This window comes from Hippoglossus stenolepis, chromosome 8, assembly GCF_022539355.2.
Source record: "Hippoglossus stenolepis isolate QCI-W04-F060 chromosome 8, HSTE1.2, whole genome shotgun sequence".
Lineage (NCBI taxonomy): Eukaryota > Metazoa > Chordata > Actinopteri > Pleuronectiformes > Pleuronectidae > Hippoglossus > Hippoglossus stenolepis.
Genome location: NC_061490.1, coordinates 5,760,350 through 5,786,056, shown reverse-complemented (window position 1 = coordinate 5,786,056; position 25,707 = coordinate 5,760,350). Strand labels below are relative to the sequence as shown.

Sequence of the window (25,707 nt, the reverse complement as noted above, 5' to 3'; positions counted from 1 at the left end):
CACAAATAACGCCCAGCCAGGGCCAAGGCAGCTCGCTTGCACCCTGACAGGATCGTAGGCAGACTTCAGCATGTTAGTGATGTGTTTTTTGGGGGCTATTCCTACTTCTGTCTGAGTGAGTACCTGCTCTGTTTGGTTTTATTCTGCTCTGTGCTCATGTTTCCAATGCTGCCCTTTTCTTAGAAATACTACAAATGTATCTCGTGATTATTTACATGATCTGTTTGAGACGAAAGACATTAATCTAAAAAATTGTTGATGTAATTTTACTGTTATGTTATTATTATTATATTATTTCATGTTAGTAACAAATTTAAAAAAATTGAAATTTAATTTAATAACAAATATATTTGAGGTTATCTTTTGTTAATCTTCTTTTGGTAATGGTTCTCAATTTGAAAATAATTTAAGTTGAGGGTTGAATAATCAACATGAAATTTTAAAATGAGTCTCTAAGTAATCACAATGCTTATGAGACCTTTTCTTACAGGGATATTATAATGGTTTAATTCTTACTACTTAATTATTACATATATAGAACTATGATGATAGTTGAGTTTAAATTTTTGACACTGGATAACTGAAAAGATAAATAACATTTTACTCTAGAGTGTTTCTTTCTTTGCTTCTTGTCTCAAGTCTTAAATGGAAACTTGGACCCAAACGAAACAACAGGTTTCTGCACTAAATACCATGAAAAAGGGAGGAGACCTGACTCTGACCAATCACAGTATTTTTAACAGGTGACGGACAAACAGGTAAACAAAAACTGTTTGTGCAGAGAAGAAGAAATAGAAGATCTGTGTGGATCTTCCCTCAATGTTTGCTGAACACATTTTGCCTTGTAAATCATTGGCAGTTATAAATCGGAATATTTTTTTGATGCAATAGCATTTTGTCCAAGTTTTTATACAAATTTATGTTATTTGGCAGGGTTTTTTAAAATAGTCAGACATGTTGATTATGACGTGTTCATATTAAACAAGCACATGAAAGGGATTTTTTTGGTTTGTGAGTAGATTTAAAAGTTAGCTGGCATTTTTCTGTGTGTGTGTATGTGTGTGCACTACTTACTGACTGTTTTTGATAGCACACTAGCAGAAGTAACATTACGTGTGATAGCGTTTAAGGCCTTTAAGTTTGTTGTGCAGTGAAGAATAATGAGTGAAGGAAACAACTCTGTCACCCAGCAGCTTCTTCGTCCCTGACGTTTGAAGATGGAGGTCAGACTCTGAGTGATATGTTGATGAATGTGGATGAATGTGGATGAATGTTGATGAATGTTGATGAATGTTGATGAATGCTGATTCCTGCGCGTGATCAGTGATAATGCAGCTTGACCTTGAAGAAACTTCGAGTGCTAGCTTGAGCTCGGTGCTCTGTTGGCCTGTTGTGCACACGTCACCTTATTATTCTGTTGTTATAAGACATTAACCTGTGATATTTTATATGTCAATACATTAAATCTAATGCATAAAAACCAAAGGAAAATGACCCACTGTAAACCAGGTGTGAGGAGCTTAGCACTGGTCAGCAAACATTTCTAATAATTGTCCTCCTGTATAGTTTTTGCATTTTTTTAAACATATAAGTTACAGACACACGTTTCATAACGTTAACACAAATACAGTACAAACTGTTTTGTCTGGCCTATAGCCTTGCTGAGGTGTTTTAAGGTATGGTCATTTGGAATTAAAATAAAGTCGCTCTGTTATCACCCACAGTGTAAACACAGTATAACCTTGGTTCTCCTATTCACCGGCTATGTTGATTCATACTTGTGTGTTGTACTGTGGTCTCACTCTCCTCTATGTTCTTCCTTTCACTTGTTTGGCTCTGCACCTGTTTCCTAAGTCTTCCATTTTTTTTTACCAGACACATGCAGCCTTTTCTGCTGCTGCTCTTATTGTTAGTCACTTTGGATAAGGGCGTCAGCTAAATGCCTTAATTGTAATTGTAAATTGTAGGGCTGCCCACACGTTAGCCCAGCAGTCACAGCCCTCTTCAGAAAGCAGCGGCGAGAGGCTGACGGGATGAGATCGAAACAGGCAGCCATTATAATCAGTCATTGAGCCTTTTGGAGGAGACATTCAGTGGCCGTGGTTTGTTCTAAATTTAAAGGGAACCTCTGTGACCTGCTGGCTTTCACATCGGCCTGAAGCCACTCCGCTCTCCCTCCCTCCTCTCTTGTCTTTTCCTGCGATCCCTTATTCATTCCCTCACTCCCTCACAGTCTCTGCTTTTCTCCCTGCTAGTCTTTGTTTGTCTTTCTTGTGGAAATACTCAACGTTCTTTAAAGAAATAACTAAAAACAGAAACTTTGAAAGTCACATTTACGATTAGAGTATTTGATGTTATGACACGTGGTTGCGTCATCAGTCAATGATATTATCATTGCCAATAATTTTCATACTTTTAATATCTAGTATATTTTCCGTGTCAGTGAGATTCTGCAGTATCCTGAGCTGTTCTCTAATTAGACTGTAATTTACCGTTGATGGCAAACCTTTCCTAGAATTGTTGTTGGCATCACTATTGCAATAATCGGCAAAAGTTTAGTTTTTTCTTTATTTGATTTGTTGTTTGTTGTTTCCTTGATTATTTTACTTCAGTGTGTAACTTTGTTAAAACACGTTAAGACCGAAATAGTGGCGCTGTTCACAATGTGTTTCCCTTCTTCAGGTTTAAATATGGACAGGGGTTATGTGAGGAGAGTTGTTGTGGGAGTGCGCGTTGCCTGAATGATAACCAATGAATGACGGCCGCGACAACATCCACAGTATTTTAGGAGGAGCCATGAAAACATAACGATGAAATAAGATTGCAGTATTTACGGTAGAGGAGAAATTAGAAAATACTAACGTTAGTTGCTCTGATAGTGTGTTTTTTAACTTCGTGCAATGATACAACATCATGATTATTGACTCGTTCGGTCTTTACTGAGTTACTCTACTGTTCGGTGGAAAGGGAGGGGGCAGGGATTAGAGCCCTTCCCAGCATGCCTTGAGCAGAGGACAGGGAAACTCCCCCTAAGCATGTCACCAGAGCATCATATGGAGGATGCAGATAGACAAACAGTCACACTCGGGGGCAATTTACGCTCTCCGATCCCTCTGGCTTGTGTGTGTGTTTGGGCTGCGGGAGGAAACCTGGGCAAACATGGAGGTTAAATCAAACGCCACACAGAAACCTATGGTGGGCCGATGCGGTACCCTGGTATTATTATCCGTCACACCATGTGTCTTGGCCTTACCTTTCCTCTCTCCCGCCATTTCTTTCTTTCTCGGCATTGCACTGTATGTGTGTGTGTTAGTGTGTGTGCCTGACTTCTCCATCAAGAAAAAACGATGGTTTTCAGCCCTCCAATGTGCTAATCATATTTCAGTTGTTAGCTGTAGCAGGAGAGAGGGAGGCAGGGAGGGTGTGAGGGGGGGGAGAGCAGAAGGTGATGTAGACGAGAATACGAAACAGTGGAGGGGGAGAGAAGTGAGGGAGAGAAATCGCATTGGGAACCGGAGGTGAAATAGACAAGAAGGAAGAGAGGGGGCGAGTGGAGTAATTAGTTAAGTTTGGCGCTGGTTTATAACTCAGACACCTTGTAGAGACAGTTGCGAAGGATACCTGAATCTTCCTCCCTCCCTTTATCTCTCCTCGTCCTCTCTCCCTCCCCCCGTCTGTCTCCCTCTCAACCTTTAAATAATGCAGTGCAGGAGATGGTTCTTACATACTGAGGAGGTGTCAGCACGCAGTTATGGGAGCGTCAGCACCATTGCACCCACCTAACTGACACGTACACACGAGCGCGTCCACACCTGCACACACATCTGTCATCTCTGTTTAGTGTGTATACACTCTGCCACACTGAGGAGATAATTAGACAGGCTTATACTGTTAGTGCGATGCATTAAGGCCCAGTAACATGAAATAAGTGCTAATGCCACATATTTATACACAGACACACACATTGAAAAACGTACTGGAAATGCCAAATTAATTTAAAGGTACTGCATACAAAACTAGGCCTTTACAATATAATGTTTGCATTAGGTGACAGTTTCAAATATTTTACTGTAAAAGTGCATTATGATTAATGTTGACATTAATGTGTTATAACAAGATGACATTTCACAGTGGAAAACAAACAAGAAGCAGTGGTTAATTCAATAAAACAATGTAATAATGAATGGAACGGATGGGTTGATATATTGAGTACTGTATTATATACTGTTTTAAATGTGATATGCATTTCTCAACATTGCTTTCTTTTTATTACTTTGTGAACTAAAAAGCTTTTTTCAAAGTTAGTCTGACAATTGAGGGGATATATTATTATTTGTATTATTATTATATACATTATAATAATATAATAATAATCATAATAAATATGCCAAGCTACATACAAATATTTCTATGATTGCAAGAATTTATGTTGACCCTAATAACAAGATAATTTAGAAAGCAATGTGAATAATAATTAATAGCATTTGATTATGCTTGATGGGGGGGGAATTGTAGCACAGCAGAAAGCACACATTATTTAATCTATTCTTTTGTTTGATTAACAAAGATGAACCCGGTGTAATATGGTCATTTCTTTTTGCCTGCAGGGATAAAAATGTTAAAATGAGCCAAAATGTAATGTGATTTATATCCAAAGCATTTTCGTATGGCTGGATGCTGCCAGATAAAATGGAACAGCGTTTGTTTATTCATTTTTTATGTTCCAGCCATTTTCAGCCATGTCTTTATAATGTTATGTCTCACAGACCATTGGCTCACCTAACACCTATAGAAATAGCAGGGAGCCATAATGTAACCGTTCAGCCAGCTCTTGTTTCCCCTTGTTTCCGAGCCACTGTGGACCTCTCCTGTTTTATTTGTTCCTTCCAGGAACTGCTCTTTTCTGAGAAAATACAGCCAGGCACTTTTTTTGTCTGCCTGTCAACACTGGATCTGTTGCTACTTTAATAATCTCAACGTCAAATTTGTTTTAGACAAATATCTAATAATAGCCAGTGTGTTAGACAGAGGGCTCTTACCCAAGTTTAGACGCAGAGAGCGGTTACACACTGTCAGGATCCCTTGAATACTGAGCTGATGAAATGGTTGCCTATAATAATACGATAGACAACACATGGCATTGTATTATCTTTCTGCAGGACTAATACTGTATGTATGTTCTTTGTGGGCATGTTTAATTGCACTGTGACCTTGAAATGACACAGGAACATTTAGAGAAGCAAAGTCAGCAAAACATTACTACATCCCCCCCCCCACACAGCTCCAACACTTTATTAAAGGCCAATACCGGTGTTTCTGTGATGAAGCTTGAAATGTGAATACAACGTTTAATCATTTATGCTAATTTCAATATTATAAGCAAACAACTCACAAAATGTTTTCTTCGACGTGTTAAGAGTTCCGTGTTCAGTGTGTGGAACACCTAACAAAGCACGGCTCAATGAGGGAGTAATACGGCGGAGAAGAATGTGGTAGAATAGATTATTATATTATTAATACTAAGGGGATATTTCCCATATCATTTGAAAGGAGAGTATCACCCACACGGCTTTGTACCCACAGCCGAGGCGAGGCTGCCTTTATGCATAATTCATATTTCCATATCGTCATGATGATCATGTGCTATGAGTGTTTGCTCTCACAGCAGGGAGCTGGTTGGTGGTGGAGGTGTGTGTGTGTGTGTGTGTGTGTGTGTGTGTGTGTGTGTGTGTGTGTGTGTGTGTGTGTGTGTGTGTGTGTGTGTGTGTGTGTGTGTGTGTGGGGAAATCAAGGTGTCAGGAGGGACAGAAAACGCCCTGCAAAGGGGGGCTGGGGGCGGGGGTGGATGCATGTTTGCCTTAATTATCCCCTCGTCTTGATGCGGCCCATTTTCAGATTTTTCTAACTAGTTATTTTCACACAGTGGAGACAGGCGGCAGGATGAGGAAACAGCTCATAAATAGCTTGTGAGTCATATTTTAACTCACAGAGCTGAAACACCTCTGCCCTGTGATCCCCAGGATTTTTAGTGTATATTAATTGACTGAAACCTACTCCCCTAAGATTGTATCACAAAGATAACGTCACATAATCTTATTTTGGGCAAATAAGAGCTCGGAAATGTTTCGCTGTTTTAAAAGACCAAAATATATATAGATCTAATATAGAAAACATCCTTAACATTAAAAACACACTGTCAGGAAATCGAATATATAAACATATACATATACTATAGTTAACATGTAACTGGGGTGTCAACTGACAGCAGTGAAATGGAGATGTTGCAGTCTCAAAAAACCAGTTGATCAAAAACAACACTTCCGGAAAAAGATCAAATGTAAAACAGAGGTAGAAGCAGAGTGAAAACAATGGCAATGCTTAGCTTCACGTTTGGAGTGCAGTGTTTCATCTGACACTGGACAAAAATGCAGACATTTTCAAATAAACAACTAAAACTGTTCATTGAACTTTATCTTTACATCTTGACTCCTACGAGCATTTAGATTTATATACACTCAGTGAGAGCAGCATATTCCATTATTTCTATCCATTTCAAAACATTACCTTTTATATATGATCAATCAAGAGTCTTTCAAATTTGAATTGTTTGTTGGGCATTGGGGTTTCATGATATTTCGGTCCCAGCACTGGCTGAGCAGATGTGGGGGGGGGCTCCGTCCTCCTTGAACCACTGTGGCGATGCCTCTGACCCGAGCATTTAACCTTCAACCATTCACACTAAGACATCAAGAGTAGGATTGTAGCTTTTTAAGTTCCAGTAATTAAATAACATTTACAATTCATTTATATTAATAATGATAATAATAATACTAAAAATGAAAACAGTAAGTGTATCATTATTAATATGATGAATGAGGGTTGTTATTCTTCCTCTCCTATTGTCTTGTTTAACCCCCCTTTCTCTCCATCCTCAGTGAGGTCGAATCGATCCAGTTGCTGCTCTGAATCTTCTCAAGAAGCTTTTACACACACACACACACACACACACACACACACCACACACCTCATTCAGTCTCGATATTCCGCTCTCCCTGGGGACAAGATGGACGAGAATTAACTAGTTGTTATGGACACACACCTATCCCATATCCACAAGAAAAGGCACACAAATAAATACACACATTTACTTTTATGTGTGTGTGTGTCTGTCTGTCTGTGTGTGTGTACAATTTACCACTGAGGAGTGTGAAGTTACTCATACTTAGTATTCCCTTGGTGTCTTACAGAAAGATATTGCAAAGTGTGTGTGTGTGTGTGTGTGTGTGTGTGTGTGTGTGTGTGTGTGTGTGTGTGTGTGTGTGTGTGTGCGTGTGTGTGTATATGTGTGTGTAAGGGCTGGAATTCAAAATGGTATTGATTAAACACAGCAGGGGGTGAGTGTGTGAGCGCTGCAGATAGCTCACTCACCTGCCACTCTGCACATACACTACACACACATACTACACACACACACATCAAACTGTCCACTGGCTTCATTAGAAAGAGGCTGCCTGGCTTTCGATATGATGAATAAAATAAATCAAGGAATTTTAATTCAGCTTTGAGCAGCGAAATATCAAATTTGTATTGAAAGTGTGTTTACCAACCGTGTTCTGTCCTCCACTCTGTCCTCAAGACAAACGGTGGAGGATGTGTTTGACAAGCAAGCGCTGACAAAGACCAACTTCTCCTTCACACAATCCACCCCAACAATGGCCGTTTGAGCTGCTGGTGTGTCCACGTGATCTTTTGAAGGGTCACTGAACAAGACTTTGAATGAACACTGCACACTTAGCTTTGAAAGATATTTGTTGACTTAGTCTTGAGGAAAACCGCCAGTTTTGATTTTCTTTAATTCACTTACAGGATAACTAGGTTCCCGTTGGCAGAAGGAGAGGCCGCTTTTAATAATTTTTGACGCTGGTATCTTAAGAGTTAACATCACCAGATTGAACCAACCATAATCTGAGATATGTGTCCGTATTTCATGTGTTATTCATTTGGCAGAGTTCATATAATCATAAACAAAGGACGATTAAAAAAGTAGCAGTTGTTCTCACTTAAAAAAAACGTCTTCTCTCACAATTAGCGGATATATGCAGGTTTTTAAACCCGCCAAAAAAAATAGTGATTTTACTTTTTTTCCCCCAATGCTCAACATCATAAACGCACCAGAAACTGAGGCGCTCGCTCACCTTACTGTTTTGTCAAATCGTTCACCCGAGCGCCATATTTCCATAACTGCTGATAAAACCTGTGCCTTCTGCAGTCATTTGACTTGGGAGTGAATGCAGATAGAATCCATTCCCATTGCAGTATAAAGTCAGGTGTTAATTGGTGTACACGTTTTTTTAAAAAAGGGGCCTTAGTTTGGTTTCTGTAGCCCATGTCAATATGCAGGTAATTTCTAAGCACAAGTCTCTTCGCATGCAAGTGCAACAGGACGGTGACTTAAATGGTTCCTCTCATCAGTCGGGAGCCTGTGTTTGTGATAAATATGACACGGTAGTCGAGGAAATGTGGCGGTTACATCTGTCCGACCCTGCACAGAGCCAACTGCTGATTGATTGGTTCCATTTTCAGTGTTTCAGCCACCAGCCTCTTTAAAGTGTGACGCCATGGTGACTTCATCATTTAAAGATTGGGATAGGTTGTGGTCGCCTTACATCAATCAATTAGAGGAGTAGATGCATTTACGGTTCTATTATTACACATAAACACAAATCTGGCTCCTGAAAGACTGAGGAAAGAAATTATATCTTCTAACCTGTGTCGCCAATGAGAAAGACCGTGACCATTACTATTGATAATGAATAAGGCTTCATATTTGAGATATCCAGAATTATGCATCAACACTTATTACAGTGAATGCAAAGGAAACCAGAACTTAGACCAGATAAGCTGTCACATATGTACAAGATTGTAAGATACACTCAAGTAGTTTGATTGAATTAAAATGTTCTTAACAACTATAATAACTAAAAAGTTTAATCTAAGCATTACCGATATATGCGCATAGTACCACTCCTGTCCTCCACACATCCCTCCTCTGCTTCTGTCTCCAGTCCTGTGCCCTATTCTATTCTTCTCCATATGTATATGAGGGTAAAGAACTAAAAGGTAGATAGTTTGGTTCGATGTTGAGGTAAATAGGAGAGGAGGTTAAAGATTAAAATATGTTTTACCTAATTTTCCAGGCTGAGCTCTCACCCATTTACTTATTCTGTGAACTACGCCAGGATGGGAGGAGAGGACAGGCTCTATATTCATATTCATCTCGTGTCATGTATGTTTTTCTATAACTCTACGGCTTCACATATGAAAATACAAAATGTTTAATGTCGTGGCATAACTTATTCAGCAGATGGCAGGACCGGCTGGTGGCTTGTTACTGTAAGTCAATGTGGCCTTCAATGGACGCTTTCCCTTTTTTCTTTCTTTTTGAGGGAATGCACTTTGCCTATGGTTATCTGGTTTTATCCCACTTACAATAGTGATGCTGGTTACACAAATACACAATAGTGTTTACTGAGTTTTCTCTTGGGCTTCACACAGTTAATGACCCATTACACCCATTTCTAGACCTTTTGACAAATATCACCTCTACTACTACTGTGTAGCATATGGGGGCACTCTGTTGTGTCCTTGTTCATTGTATCTCTATCTATCTGCTTGTCGTTCTGTCCATATCCTTTTTCTTTCTTCCTCGCTCACTCTCTCTTTCCACACTACTGGGTTTTAATCACTGCTGTAATTGGCAACTCCCTGCTGTGCATGTGCACATATACACACACACACACACACACATTGCCAGAGGGTGTGTGTGCGTTTGTGCGTCCGTGCGTGTTGTGGGGGCAGGAGAGAGATAAGGATAATGAAAGAAGGAGAGTTTCAGAACTGCAGGCCAACTCACCAACTCAACAATCTGTCTGCTGTGAGGAAGTGGAGCTGAGCAGGCAAATGATAATTATCTGAGAGAAAAAAGACATGGCTCAAGATTTATTATAGAACACAAACATTGTGTTGGAGTTGGTGGAGAACCTGACGCTGCCCCAACTTATTCAAATTAATCATTAGGCCTGTCGTACTGAAAGTATGTCACCATATTGTATATATGCAGTATAAGCACAGATGCATGTTAGCACAGGTAAACAAATGAACAGATCACAGTTTCATATGTTTGCATATGGAACAAAGATTCTGATTTGTTCCCCACAGCCTAAAAAGTTAATTATCATTGTCCATTGTTGATGATGGGATGCAGACTCATTTACACCACACTGACACCTCAGGCATGCTCTGAGCAACCACAGTTGTTCACATTCACGTCCAATTTTTAATACTTAAATAATCAGAAATCATCTAAATCACAATGTTTTCCCAGTTAAAGCCCTCAGAGTTCCAACTGAGGTTCCAGTTTTGTGCTAAATGTTATTTAAAAGTTATACAAATATTTAAAAACCTTTAAGTAAAAACACTGTCATAGTTAGTATAGTCTTATAACAGTCTAAGGCAGACAGAAAGTAACATTATTCTGAATAACTGCAATATACTGCATATTGATTGCATTTGATAACTGTCTTCTGGAAGATTTACTTCCAGCAGGGTTGTTGTAGCAGGACCCAGCATGGAGCTGGAAGAAGAGATTTGGTTGATTTTCACAACTTTGCTATGTATACGTAGTTCCCTCAATGTAATGTTATGGATTTATACATTTGAAGTCAGGATGCATAGCTGTAATTATTTAGCAGGAAATTGGGCTAACTGAGCATGTGCTGTGACACACAGAAAGATAACAGGATGGGAGATATCTTCGTGAGTAAACATCATTGAATATAGATCGTATAGATTGCTTGCCATAAAATCTTGTTAAATTATAGAAATGGCCTCCTATGCACGAACAGATCTGCTGCTGCACATGCAGTGAAAAGGAAAAATTATTTATTTAATATTTTTATTAAGTACATGTACAAGTGGGGGAACAATAACAGGAACACATTTACAATATTTATGAATCTATTTCACTACATCAAATTTATCTGCAGCAGAAAATGTCCATCCATCCTTTATCTATACCACTTATCCTTTGAGGGTCGCAGGGGGAACCTGGAGCCTGGAGAGGTCACCAGACAAACAACCATTCAGACTTACAATCACACCTACAGTCAAGTGTTGGAGTGGCCTTGTCAGGTGCGTGTGTTAGAATAAAGTGCATATCCCACCACAAACTCCCTTTCCCATCCTATCAGCACTAATGAGTCAGTGCTGACAGAAATCTGCCCTTCACAGTGTTGAGACTTAATGCACAGAGCAGCACCACAAGCCAAAGTGCAGCAGAACACGTACACTGTGAAAAAAAACTTCCACTTAGAAAATTGAGCAGGAAGAATGTGTTTCATCAGTGAAAAGGGTTTGTTTGATTGCCACTGAATATGCCGAGACTCAGTGAACCAGCAGTTGCCACCAAATCCTACACTGTGAGAACCATGTGACAATGGCCATGCTAAAGAATCCTGGCTTTATGGTTATCATGGCACATTGGCCGCTAAAGGGAAAGGTTCATGCTTGTGTGTGTGTATGAGTGTCTTTTATGTGGGTCACCCCACCATGTCTAATGGCCCCTCGCTGCGTGCCGCGTCCTGCACTGAGCTGCTCCCCGCTGTCACACTCACACACACACAAACAAACGCGTACACGCAGTGGGGGAGATTTTGGGGTGTCCCTCATCCTAATACCCTCCACAATACACCACCACTGCATCTGTTGCTCCTAGCTGTTCACAAAGTTGAAAGTTGGATCAGTGAAGTGCGAGCATGTCTCCCCTTTCTGTCTTTCTTAGATTTTGTCCTGTCCTCATCACCTCTTCTCTCTCTCTCTTCTTTCTAATACTTTTTAATTGAATCTTACACCAAAGACGGGTGCAACGGTGCATTTTGGTTCCTTTTTCCCCACCCTTAGTTAACTTGCTTTTTAGAGTTAGCTGACGGCCCATTCTTTGCATTTAGTCAGCTTAAAGTAGAAGAAAAGAGCGGCAGGCCCCCATCACGTGGACAGCAACTCTCTCAGACAGGTGAGCATCTGCAACATGCAACTTTTAAGCACCTCTGTGACTTGTGCTGTGTGTTCTTCTCTGAGGAGTCTATAATTGGGTAGCTTGTGTATTACTTCAAATACTTTTGAATAATTAGGAATGTGCTATTGGATGGACATGTATCAGCTTGTTAGCATTGGTAGTCCTGGAGTAAAAGCTTGGCATCTCTTACTATGTCTCAGAATCCTCATATTGTAATGGTACGAACATATTTTTAATTAGAAGCATTTTTATTACTGGTAGGACGAAGAAAGGTTTTTTGTGCATGTCTAAATGTATTCTGGGTGAACATGTGTAGCTTCCCCACAAAGAAGCCACTGTTTTTACTTTCCTTGCTGCGTCTATCCAGGCAGTTACTGAGAAGACTGTCATTAAAATTGTAGAGCTGCAATTATATATATACTATCTGTTTTGTGGAGAGGAGAGGAGAGGAGAGGAGAGGAGAGGAGAGGAGGAGAGGAAAAGAGAGGAGAGGAGAGGAGAGGAAGAGAGGAGAGGAGAGGAGAAGAGAGGAGAGGAGAGGAGAAGAGAGGGGGATGGGTGACCGAGAAAGGGGGAAGGAAAGAGCTGAGATGGTGAGAATCAGAGAGAGCATGTCAACAAAACACACCAAAAAGACAAACATAGGATTATTACGACAATAAGACAAACTTGGTGCAACATGAAATCACATGAAACATCTGTGCACATAGACACACCCTATATGGCATGCATATTTACTTCGTTCCACATACACACACAGAGTAAATCTCAGCCACAGAGAAGCCAGCTACGTCAGTGTATTTTCACACTGCAGTAGTGTCTCTTTGTCTGCCTGTCGGCCAGCCAGCTGTAAGATGGAGGGCGAGAAATATGCTTTTATTGGACGGCTTCAGGAGACAGAGGACTCGGCTTAGTAATTTTTGTTTCTGTACAGCATTGTTGTCACATTGATTTCTGTCACACGATTATTTCACTTTGCTGTTCGCTGTTTTCGATTTGTTCTTTTTCTCCGTCAACGCGTGTATGTCTGATTATTTGTACGTGAGTTGGGACGGTGTTAATGTGTGTGTGGATGTCCAACAATGCTTTGACTACAATTACTAGTTCTGCACTTTAGTTATGTAAGCTTAGTAGTTGAGACAGTGTGTGTATGTGTGTGTGAGTGTGTGTGTATGTGTGTGTGTCTGAACAAACAACAGCTGATGCTGCATGTGGACAGGTGGACAGAAGCTCGCAATCCCCCACTAATTTTGACACACATTAGGTATGTGTTAGCATGTTTGTGTCGACTCTTATGTGGACTCACACACACGAAAGAGGTCATTGTTCCGTACCATTCTTTTCGAAAAGGAGAACAGTTACCATATCGGGGGCAAACACACACACACACACACACACACACACACACACACACACACACACACACACACACATCACGTTAAAAAAAGAATGGGACTGCATTTTAATATAATGTATATCAATACCTAGGTTCTGCAACACATGCTGCTTTTTGTGAAGCTTCCAATATTTCTTTCTTTTCTTTTCTTTTCTTTTCTTTTCTTTTCTTTTCTTTTCTTTTCTTTTCTGTTTGTTTGTTTTTGCTCAATGTACAGTGTGGTGTTCATCACCAGTGACAGCTGCTCATCATGTTTATTGGATGACAGAAAATATAACTTGTCACAGTTGCTATGTCATCAGCTGTGCTCTCTTATTTCAAGCTCCATTTACTTGACCCAACACAATAAACACACAATCAGAGTCACAGCACTGATGCAGAGACAATAACAACTCCCCCCATGCCTGACTCTATAAAACCAGCAGTGTAAGGGCTAATACATGCTGATTTTAACCTGAACAGATGCAGCATAATTTTTCGTGCAGGTGTCAGTGATGCACTGCCTAAGGTGAAAGAGCCATTTCAAGGGGAAAACATTGATATATGACACACACACAGGCACAAAGTAAAACCCTAGAAATGCATGGCGAAGCAGAAAGAGCCGCAGAATGATTCAGATGTATAGAAGGCCTCAATGAGAGGATCACCATTGTGTGATAAACACAAACACAGATGCATTTAGGTTTTGAATCCAGGTTGCTTTTCATTGCTCGCTGTGGGAGCCGTCCTAAAGAAACAACCCTCACACACACACGTACGCACACACACACACACACACACATGCACACACACCATGGACCGGACTGATAGGATTAGACTGGTGCTATAGTCACTCTCTCCCTCTTTTTCTTCCTTTCTCACCCCCTCTCCCTCACGAGCTTGCCAAGCCTTGATTATTCACAAGGTTAGTTCCTGATTGCCTATAGCAGTAGCAGACACAGGTTCATTATCTCTCCACCTCTTTTACTATGCCTCTCTCTGTCCTCAGTGGTTGAGTGAAAAGGATTCACTTGCTTAGGACTCACTAACATTCTCTCAAAAAATTAGAATGGCACAAAATCTAATAACATTTAAAGCAAAATCAGTATCTCTTATAAATACAGTTTTCTATTATAGCAATGACTGGATTGTATTTATCTTCTTTAAATCATAAACCAATGTTTTCACTAATTTCTTACTAATATTGAGGGAAATCTATCCATCTATCTATCTATCTATCTATCTCTACACTTTTTTGTTTATTATCAGTGGCTGCTTGGCGCTGGATCTATAGAATATTATTTATGCATTCAAAGATGATGTCAGCTGTCAATTATATTAATAAAAATACAGCAGAGCTGGAGAGAGGCGGGCGTTGCAGAATACTGATGACACTGTATGTGGTGGAGAATATCGGCACTGCTGCTGCAGCAAGCTTCAAAAGGTTGCCGTCAGCCAGCATTTTGTTGTAACGCTGGAGCTGCCATTACAAAATCTCCACTGGTCGCTCACATACAGCTTTACAAGAAAATATTTTAAAAAATAGAATAATAAATCCTGAACAGAAACCAGCTGCTGTAATCTCTTAAAACATATTTCCTTTGTGAGAGAAACTGTCCTGATGCAGTATTTCGTTATTGATCCTCTCACAATAAATGAAGTTTTATTTATTTTGTCCTCATTCGTTTGTCCGGTTATCAAAAGAGTGTTAGTTTTTCCTTCTGTGTGCCAGACAATGAGTGTAGTGTTGACACATGTTAGTGCTGGCTGGTTAGTCGACACATAAAGGAACACACAGCCCCTCCATCACTATTCAGCCATTTTGTCTCTCTGTCTGTCACACTAGTGGAGTAGATGTACGTGTGTGTGTGTGTGTGTGTGTGTGTGTGTGTGTGGTGTGTGTGTGTGTGTGTGTGTGTGTGTTTGCATTTGTGTGTTTGTGTGTGTGAGAGAGAGAGAGAGAGAGAGAGAGAGAGAGAGAGAGAGAGAGAGAGAGAGAGAGGCTTTTGTTAAGGTAATGCTGAGAAGAGAGCGAAGGAGAAGACACCGTGAAAAATTACTCAGACCATATCCAAGTCCCAATGACCCAGACCAGCTTTCTCCATATAGAAAACATCAACTCTGATTAATTAAGTGACTTTTTACCACTATAGTCCTTATTTATATATTAGCAGCAAAACAGTGGAGTGAAATAAAATATATTTTAGTCATAAATCGTTAGGAATGTGTTGTGCGAGGTAGTGATCCACTAGATCAGTGGGCCTGCTGTCTATTGTGTGTTAAGTGGATTAACAGAGCGGTCAGTGAGACAGACAGCCAAAGTGGCAACCATAACCATTGTTTACAAGCTTGTGTCGCCTCTGTCGCTTCACATTTTCATACGATGCTGATTTGTTGTCTTAGACTTTCTCACAATGGCTGGACGGAGTTTGTGCAAAATCGTTGTGTAATCTTTTTGATAAAAGCATGGAAGTTGGCCCAGTGACATCTCACATATTTAGAGACATGTTATAACTTCACACCTACCTCACTGTGGTTGCATGTGAGACTGGATTCTATATAGATATATTTCATAGTAATAGGTTGTTATATTCACATGGTGGTTTTATAACAGATTGATAAACTAATATCATGCAAAATGCCGAATTAGCGATTGTTCTTGTAAAGCAGAACATTACATATTTCATCATTGTGAAAAAAAATTTCTTGTCAGATAACTTTAAATGTCCAAAGAAATACAAGTGTTATTTTGTCTTGTTTTAAATGTCTCCATTCCATTAAACTGCAGCTCTATTATTTTCTATTTCATAAAGACATTTCCGGTAATGTGCTGCTCAGCCTTGTTAGATTCGTGATTTACAATTTTATTTGTAATATAATATAATTAAAGATCCTACATTAGTCATCTGGTATACAGATTCAAAGCAAAGTCACACAGTGATCAGAATAATGACAATAATCACAATAATAATCACATAATTATATGTTTTCAGGTGGTTATTCAGATGTGATTATTACAATATATTGACATCAGTTTAATATCAATCATAATGTATTGTGAATGCTCTATATTAACTTGCTATTTCCAGTACCATTAAAAAAATGTAATCATAAAAAAAAAACATAATTAAAACATTTTCACACCCGCAGACCATGTTCAGATCTGTTTCATCACCAAAACATGTTGTGTCTCCTCAATATTTAAAAAGTACAAATGAACGTGAAATAAACCATCAGCAACAGAGCTTTATTTAGCTTTTACATTGAAATGTAATTAGCTAGGATTGTTAATATATTGTTTACCATTTGTAAAGAAAATTGTTAATTATAGGGTCTTTTTATATGTCAAATACTTTCATAATTAAATAGGTTAAAAACAATTATTACATTATTATTATTATTATTATTATTATTATTATTATGTTCTATAATTTAGCTTAACTAATTTTCTCACATATGAAGCAAATAAAATTATCGTACAGCGCAGCACCTTCATTGGCTTGATATGTTGAATGCACCTTATTTGATGGATACAGTTTTCCTGTCAAATCAAAAATGGTGCAAGTAAAGTTTGCCTTTCATTTTCTTTTTCTATGTGTATAGTTTTTTTCCATCAGATGTGCCAATCTTCTGAACTACTACTTGTTTTACTGTAAAACCTGTTCTTTTGGCTGTGGACCCTATGACATACGATCTTGTTTTAAGTGAGATTTTTGACCTTGAGCTCAGAGTTCATTCTAAATAGAGTTTGAACTCCTCAAGTTCATTTGGTTCTTTTTATCATGATCACATAGGATCTCAGGCACTGAACAATCTCCTGAAACATTAACTTGCAGTTCCATTTCAAACTTGATTTTAATTTCTTCAGTTTCTTAATATTAATTTCTAAAATAGTCTTATACATAAACTATATTTATGTATGTATGTATGTATGTATAAATATATATATATGTATAGCTATACATCAATATAGGGAAGCCACAGGCATTGTGATGGGAAAAAATATGTATATGTAAATCGTTTTTTAGCTTTTGATCAGACTTCTAATGCTAAATGATTTCAAGTGACTCCTCTTTCATATTTATTATCACACTACACATTTCTTATCTCTACAGGTAAAAATTACTCACATGTTTCAGATTGATTATCAAGCTCTCTACATCACTACCTGTAATATCTACAGCACGTCTGTATCTATACACTTAACCTTTCTGACAATATATCTACATGATAAGATTTCGATAATTTTGATAATTTCTAACACACACACATCACACATCTGATATATATATATATATATACACATATATATATCTCTCATTAAGATGAATGTGTGTAAAGCCAATTTCCCTCTAACCATTGAATCTATTACCTCCATTCATTATGTTTGGATGAGGCCTATGATGTAGGCGGCTATTCATATCCAACCGTCTACATAAACAGAAACGTGTCATTGTGATGGTGTGTGTGTGTGTGTGTGTGTGTGTGTGTGTGTGTGTGTGTGTGTGTGTGTGTGTGTGTGTGTGTGTGTGTGTGTGTGTGCTGCAGATTTTTAAACTAAAAACAATACTCTCTATCTCTCTCTCTATTTTTCATTTTTTCACTCTTTCCATCAGTGTAACACATTTTCCCTGTCATGAACACACACACACACACACACACACACACACACACACACACACACACACACACACACACACACACACACACACACACACACACACACACACACACACACACACACACGGGGTCTGTCAGACATACGGAGGATCAGTCATGCTAGAGGTCGTCTATGGGCCAACTTGACATTGTTGTCTATAAGCTGCTTTGGGGCGAGTGGAGAACTTTAAAGGACAATTCCAAATAGTTTGTAGAAGAAAAGGCTTTCTCGCTTCACATATAGCTTAGTGTGCGTGAACCAGGCTTTGTACAGAAGGGGGAGGGCATGAATTCATTTCAACTCATTCTCGGTTCAACCCCTTCCAAATGTGAAAAGAGAGTGCAATTGATTTGCTAATGATAGAGTATTCAGTCCTAATAAGGTGGATATGACAACCTTGTCCTCCTCGATGGTGACACGTTTGGAAGAAAATTGGCTTCCTAAATTGATTAAGCTGAAGGTGAACTGGAGCCAGCCGTACAGGATGTTGTGTTATGCTACGAAAAGATGATTTGATAGAAACGTGATACAGCTGTTTATATCAGGTTTATTGCTCAAATTTGTTGGGGCTGAACAGATCATGATTATTGAATCATCGCGTAACAATGGAATATGTGCTCAATATTGATCTATTTAATGGCATCACTTTCCTTGTCTCAGACAAGGACTAGCGCAGGATGACAATCTTCCATCTTTGGAAACAATAATTTGACATGCTGAATTTCAGATTATTACATTTTTCTACTTAAATCATATTGTCTGTGCCTGCTTCATTTTCTGCATGTATGGTAACATGTATTTTAACTATGGGTCATCTATTTTTTTTCTATTTTAAAATTGTGTGTAATTGTAATATTAAAGGGATTTATTTCCTCATTCAATTCCCTTATTTAAATTTCCTTGAACTGATAATCATTTATTTAAATAATAATGTTCAGTGATACAGTTTATGATTGTTGTTTGCCTTGTGTCAATTTGTTTACCCTCAAACAGCTGTTAAAACATATGGCCCGGCATTATTTTAGCATTGTATGATTTATGTTTTCTAGTTTATCCAACATAAACCACATCTCTTATATTGTGAATAAAAAATCACTGTAGAGAACTATTTGAAATGACCCTCTTATTTCCCATCAAACTAACATTTCTGCTCGCTCTTGCCTTGTAAAAAATAATTTCTTACTTCACAGTTATATGACAATAATATTGACGGTCATTGGATCAGGCAGTGAATGTGACACAAATGGCACATAAATCCAGATGTGGCTGGTTTTAATGAGCAGCTGTTAGCGATAATCTATGTGATAAATGACTTTTAGCAGCTTTAAACCCTTCGGCTGCAGGATCTCTCCATGTGGAGTGTAATTTGAACATGACATCGTGATAAGTAATGAAATATCAGGGAGCAGTGGGATCGCTCTGGTGCATCCGCCGCACATTCACAGTGTCATGTTGACTGTAATCCAGCACATGGCCTCCCTCCCTCCCTCCCTCTCTGTCTGTCTGTCTGTCCGGGGGGTGACATCGGAAATTTTCTTTCAATATGGAGTAAAACTCAGAGGGAAACAAGCGCAGCTGCAGTGCACGGCCTTCCTTGTCCACAGGCTTGTTGTGCTAGTTGCCATATTGTGCTGTGCCATAAACATGTGATGGACACAGTGCAAGAAATCTCAGCGTGATTTTACAGTTAGATCACAATTACACCACTGCACCGTGTAACTGTGAATAGCTGTCTCTAGGTTTCAGCTGTGTCTGACTATCAGACCCTCAATTTGCTCCAGCAGAAACCAGCATGAGTGTTGCCTCTCTGTCTGCACAGGATGGATGCGGGATGGGGGGACTTTTACCATGGCAACCACTAATGCAGTATAGATGCAGAGACCGAGCCTTGGCTACCGCCGTAATAATACTGGATTCATGGAAGGCAGGTGAAATGTCATGCAGGCGGTTGTGAGCGAGGAAAGCTTTTGATGTCTGGAGTGGTCAACACTAAAATCCCACTGGTCTCTGCTGTAGAAATGAGGTTATTGTCTAGAATTAGTTCAGCACCGCAGCATCCTTTCTATTCAGTCACTATTCAGCAGTTTGTAGATGGCCTCCTGTATTGTATTACAGCACCACTTCTTTTTTTTTCATGTTAGCTCTGACAATATTGTCAAGTGTCTCCTTCACATTGTTTTCCTATATCGGCTTATACTGGTCAATCCTCGTAATCCCACTGTAGCCGGACTCAAATATCTGCTCCCTGCAGTGTCATCTCACCTTTTTCTAGGATTTCTGTTTCCTTCTCCTCACACACTGGATTACAAATGGACGTGTTTGAAAAATGACACCTAGAATTTTCATTACGGTATCTTTGTCTTTTATAATCTTGCCATGTTTGCGCTGTCCAAGAAAAGAGAAGCAATTTCACCTCTGTACATTCAGTGGTTTAGATGATGCAATGTTTACATGTCCCGTACACTAAAAATTCACCCTCTGCTGAAAGATGCAGGGGTGCAAACTAAATTAAATAGCATGTATTGAAGGTGATAGTGAAGAACGTTGGATTATTATTCAGGGTATTTTATATTGCATATTAAATACACTAGGCCTCAATAGATAAATGTCATATTCATAAATATAGGGGATACATTACTTAAAGAAATACACATACATTTGAAATTGGTCACAGATTGAGACCTGTGCAGTCCTGTACCCACTGTGTGTTTAAAAAATTATGTTTGGTTTGTCTGGCTGCATGAGAGCCATTTTTCAATAAGGCCATAAGTCAAAGCCCTTGACACGAAAGTGTCCAAAACAAACATTGCATCTATGTGTTCCCTGTCCATAGCACTTCTTTGGCCTGTGCTGCTGTTGTAATGTGCGTGTGTGTTCCTGTGTTTGAGGGGGTATTTGTTTTGTCTGCCCCTATCTATAGTTCAGTCCTGCCCCTTTCTTTCACAGCTAGAGAAAGGAACCACACCCCTCAGACCTAGGCCCAGTGTATGTGTGTGTGGCATTATGCTCTCCTGGGATTTGGGGATTTCTTTAGCAGTCTCTCTTAGGGTAACCTCAGGAATAGCTACATACACACTCTCTCTCTCTCTCTCTCTCTCTTTACACATATATATATATATATATATATAAATTAAATGTATTATTTAGTTGTATAACCCTTGCTTGCAATATTATATTCTTCACTTCTGATGCTTTCCCAGCCTTTTACTGCGGTAAGTTGTAAGTCGGGCAGGCAAAATATTCTAAATTCATTCTGCTCTTAACGTCATGTGTCTTATCTTCAATAAAGATTAGTGAGTCCGCTCCAGAAGCAACCATTCAAGTCCAAGACACGACACTACTCCCTCCAGGCTTCACAGAACCTGTTTGTTCTGGATCATGAGGAGATCCTCTCATTCTCCACGCTTGGGCCTTTCTGTCACTTTGATTGAGGTGAATCTTGATCTCATCAATCCAGAAAAACTTTGTTCCAGAGCTTTTACACCTCATCTCTTATTTGCTAATTCCACTCTGACCTTCCAGTTGCTGCTGATTGCATTTTGTGGTTTGGCTTCAGTGTCCCTGCTCTCAAATTCCTCTTCAAATAATGTTGTTGTCCTTGACCGATCAGGTCCCTAACTAGGTCAGAAACTTATGAACCCCGCAACCATGATGCAAGTGTTTCTCTAAACCATAGTGACTGTGTCGTGATGACTACTCTCTGTACGATGTCTCCTACACCAGTATTCTTTTTGATTTTTAGTACATTCTGAATTGTTGTATGGGTTTTGCCCAATGTTTGTGAAATGGCTCTGATCGATTCTCCCTCTTTTCTCAGCTTCAAAATGGGTTGCTTTTCTCCCATAGACAGCTCTCTGCTCTTTATGTTGTTTTTACCTTTTCAACAACAAATGCAGTCTTCAGAGGTAAAATCAAACGCTGAAAGAGTATGAAAGATAGACACATACATCCAGAGTATTCACAGAATTCAATGCTTAAACAATGAATGTAGTTGGGCAAAAAGAATCACCTGTCAGTCACATGTTACAATATTTTTGCTCACATGAAAAATGCATGGATTTGAAGAAAAGGCGCTGTGTCCTAACACATCCAAACGTAAATACATAAAAGCTGAAAATCTGAACTCGTGTTTCATATTCATCTTTTGATCTTAATCCAAATGTCGCTGGTGTCCAACAAAACAAAGGCATTGGCCCTTCCAATATTTATGGTGGGGACTGTATATATATATACATGTACATATTTTGTCTGCCTGTGTCGTGTGTGTGTGTGTGTGTGTGTGTGTGTGTGTGTGTGTGTGTGTGTGTGTGTGTGTGTGTGTTTAGACAGAGAGGGCGAGACACATGACTGAGGAAATACCATACGCTGTATATCCATATAGGAAGTCTTAAAGGAAACATTCACAGACATGTAGAATAAATTAAAGACTGTAGTTCACGTATGTCAATGCAGCTACACACACACACACATATGGAAACACACCGAGTTGGCTTCAGCCAATAAAAAAAGAGCTTGAATCTGACCTGTGCCTCCTGTGAACATAAACCCTCAGGGAAACCAAAACCCTCCTGCTTCAGTGTGTGTGTGTTATTAGTGTGCTATCCTGAGGTTTGTGTTATCGTGGGCTCGTCCTGTGTTTAGTGAGAGCAGAAGCCACACACACACGTGCAGTTTCCTCAGTCGTGCATTAAGCCGGATGAGTGCACAAGTCAGGATAATTGTTGGTTCAGTCAAGGTGTGTATTTATTTGTGCACTGCGAGTGGGTAATAAAGTATGCAATCCCCTCAGGTTTGGTTGTGTGTGCCGGTGTGTATCGAGATCCTTAATCTGCTTTTCACATGCATGGTGTTGTTTTTTTGTCAGTTTTAGAGGACGGTAATTCTTTTAATGTTTGGAACGTCAGACCACTTCACCATGTGAAGAAATAAAGAAGGTTGATGGCTTCATGGACTCAGTGAACATATTTTATTCACTATTAGTTGTTTCCTTTAAAGCTGAATTGACCGCAAGCTGCATACATGATGTTGAATAACATCAACCTTAACGTGTCCTGCATTGCAAGTCAACATGTGACACATTTTTCTTTACTACTAAGGATTGATAATTACTGTGCTACATTAATTAAGTTTTACCTTTTACAAAGTTTTTATGAACTACATGTATAGTTATAAATAAATACAAAATTGCCATTATAAATGCACTATATGCTTAATATAAAATATGCTGTCTTACTGTCAATAAATTGCAGGTGTCAATCCTCCGGCGAACTCGTCCAGCTGCCACAGTGGAACATGAAACGGCCTCTCCAGCTGGAAGAACAAGAGCTATGTGGGCTCCCTGAAGTGGCACAACACCGGGCCATTGGAGGGCCGCAGCGTGTTTGGGCACAGAACAATCTGTGTTATTTCAGCACAGCTTGTTGGATGGAGAGCCATTTCACAGGCATTATGGATTAATCTTTGGCAGGATCTCTCCAGGATCAAACCAAATTGGATGTTTAACCTCACGTGTCCTCGAGCTGAGAGTCCTCCTCTGATAAACCGGGATAGAGAGGATTGAATGTGACCCACATATTTTTTCTCAATGTATTACCTGACTCCCTATGAAGGGATGGAAATGTAGTTACTCTGTACAGTGAACATCCGTCTTCAGGTGAGTCATCTAAAGAAATAAAGATTCATTGTGGTTAAAAAGAGCTTTCACTTAATACAAAAAAGTTTTAATGGGCTTTTTTTCCCAGCTAATTCTAAGCTACTTGTATTGTTTTGTTTTAAATAAAATTGTAAATTGAATAAACTGTAAGAGCCGTAGCTTTTTACCTCAACTCTTTGACTTGAAACCTCTCCATTCTTACACTAACAGAAGAACAGATTTTCATAGTTTATCTATATTTATTACTCCTGTTTATTTTCATTCGAGACACACAGAAACTAGATTCACGGCTGAAAACGTCTCATCTCTTCCTTCACTTATTATTACCTGTTTGTTATTTTGGGCTGCAATGTAGAAATATTAAAAAGTTCAGTATGACAGGGGAAGTGATTGACAGGTCTAAATTTAACTATTCACATACAGGAATAACTGTAATGTAACAAAAGAGGTCGTATAGCGGTGTGTGAAAATAGCAAAACAAAACAATGTGAATGGAATTACATGAATGTGATCTGATTTTCTGTATAATCCCACACGCATTGAACACGAAAGCTGACTGTGTTTTTCAATGAAACATCTTGACACAGAAACACTGAGCGCAAAGACAGTTTGATTGATGCAAAATGAGTCACAGATAAATTTACACGAACGGTAATTTCGATTTTTAACCCTGGTTCTTGATCCTGGACCAGTGGTCACAAAATGATACAGTGTATGTTTACAGTGTGGTTCTGAATAAACCCAGCTCTGAAGCTGCAGTGCAGCACCCTCTGTTGAAACCCTGTCAATCCTCTGCTGTCTTTGTTTAAGGAGTTCATGTTACATTATTTATTCCTGTTGCTTTTGCATTGTGTGACAGGAGCAACACACAGCTTTGATTGCTGATACATCTGTCAGAGACACAATAACATTTTGAAAAGGCTGTAATAATCAGTGAACTAAAAGACGTCTGCATTTTGATTTGTGATGGGCCAACACATGTCCAACTGGTAAAGGTTTTCAACGTGCAATATAAAAAAAACATGCAACATGCTCCTTTTCACTGATATATGATCTTAATTATCAGATGTTTGTGTTGTCAAGGCCAAAGTGAAATATAAACAGGTACACAGTTCAATTCCTAGAAATACTTTTAGGTTAGCTCAACTTTATTTCACCAATAGAAAGACAGTTAACTGGTTACAAATCACATCATAACAAAAGTATTTTATTATTATGGCAGTGCACCATTCTCCCTGTTCAGAGATACGTTTTTCATTATTTAATTTTATCCTAGAAACCTGACCCACAACTACAGTGTTTAGTGTTTGATATGAAGAATATATACTGAGTAAAGATGGAGTTTAAGTGCCTTGCTCATGGAAAAAAGATATCCTCAGCCATATTAGAGACACACCTCACCAAGCACATGGTCCCCAAACCACTGCACTTCCTTTCTGCTGACATATGTTTTGGAATATAATCAAAAGATCTCACATGCGATGTGACGTCATCCTGTTTTCTCCAGTCACCCACTGTGCCACCACTCAGAGTCTGGTTATATCAGCACGCTCCCGAGAGATCACGTGACTGCGTGAACTGATTTCACAAACCATGGCTGTATATTAAACTGACTGACAGTAATTCTCACTGTGGCTTGAAATCCGTTCAAAATCATATGAATCACTCACAGTTTCTGTAAATGTCAGTGTTGCAATCTAATGACACAAGGTGGACTCACACTAGGTGATGTCATAATTCTCATATGTTCTATCCCATGTGCTGCACTGTAAGAATTAGAGTTTGGCTTTCACTAACTTATTCCACCCACATGCTGTAAATAAAGGTTAATGAAATAGCCTGCAGGCAGATGAGAAGAGAGACTTGTTCCTGTGTTTGTCCATGACAGTGTCACCTGTAGAATGAAGGGATAGTGTGAAGGCAGCACATTACTGCTCTCCATCTTT

At 39.1% G+C, this 25,707-nt stretch overlaps 1 long non-coding RNA gene across 2 annotated transcripts; it reads left to right on the top strand.

Moving 5' to 3' along the window:
* LOC118114031 lies at positions 1–23,919 on the top strand. 2 transcript variants are annotated; one of them, XR_004697416.1, is made up of 2 exons: positions 1–115; positions 23,358–23,919. It is a non-coding gene; the product is annotated as an uncharacterized LOC118114031 (long non-coding RNA). The 2 variants fall into 2 exon arrangements; XR_004697415.2 differs by lacking the exon at positions 1–115 and adding an exon at positions 11,696–12,070.
* Positions 23,920–25,707: the final 1,788 nt, after the last annotated feature.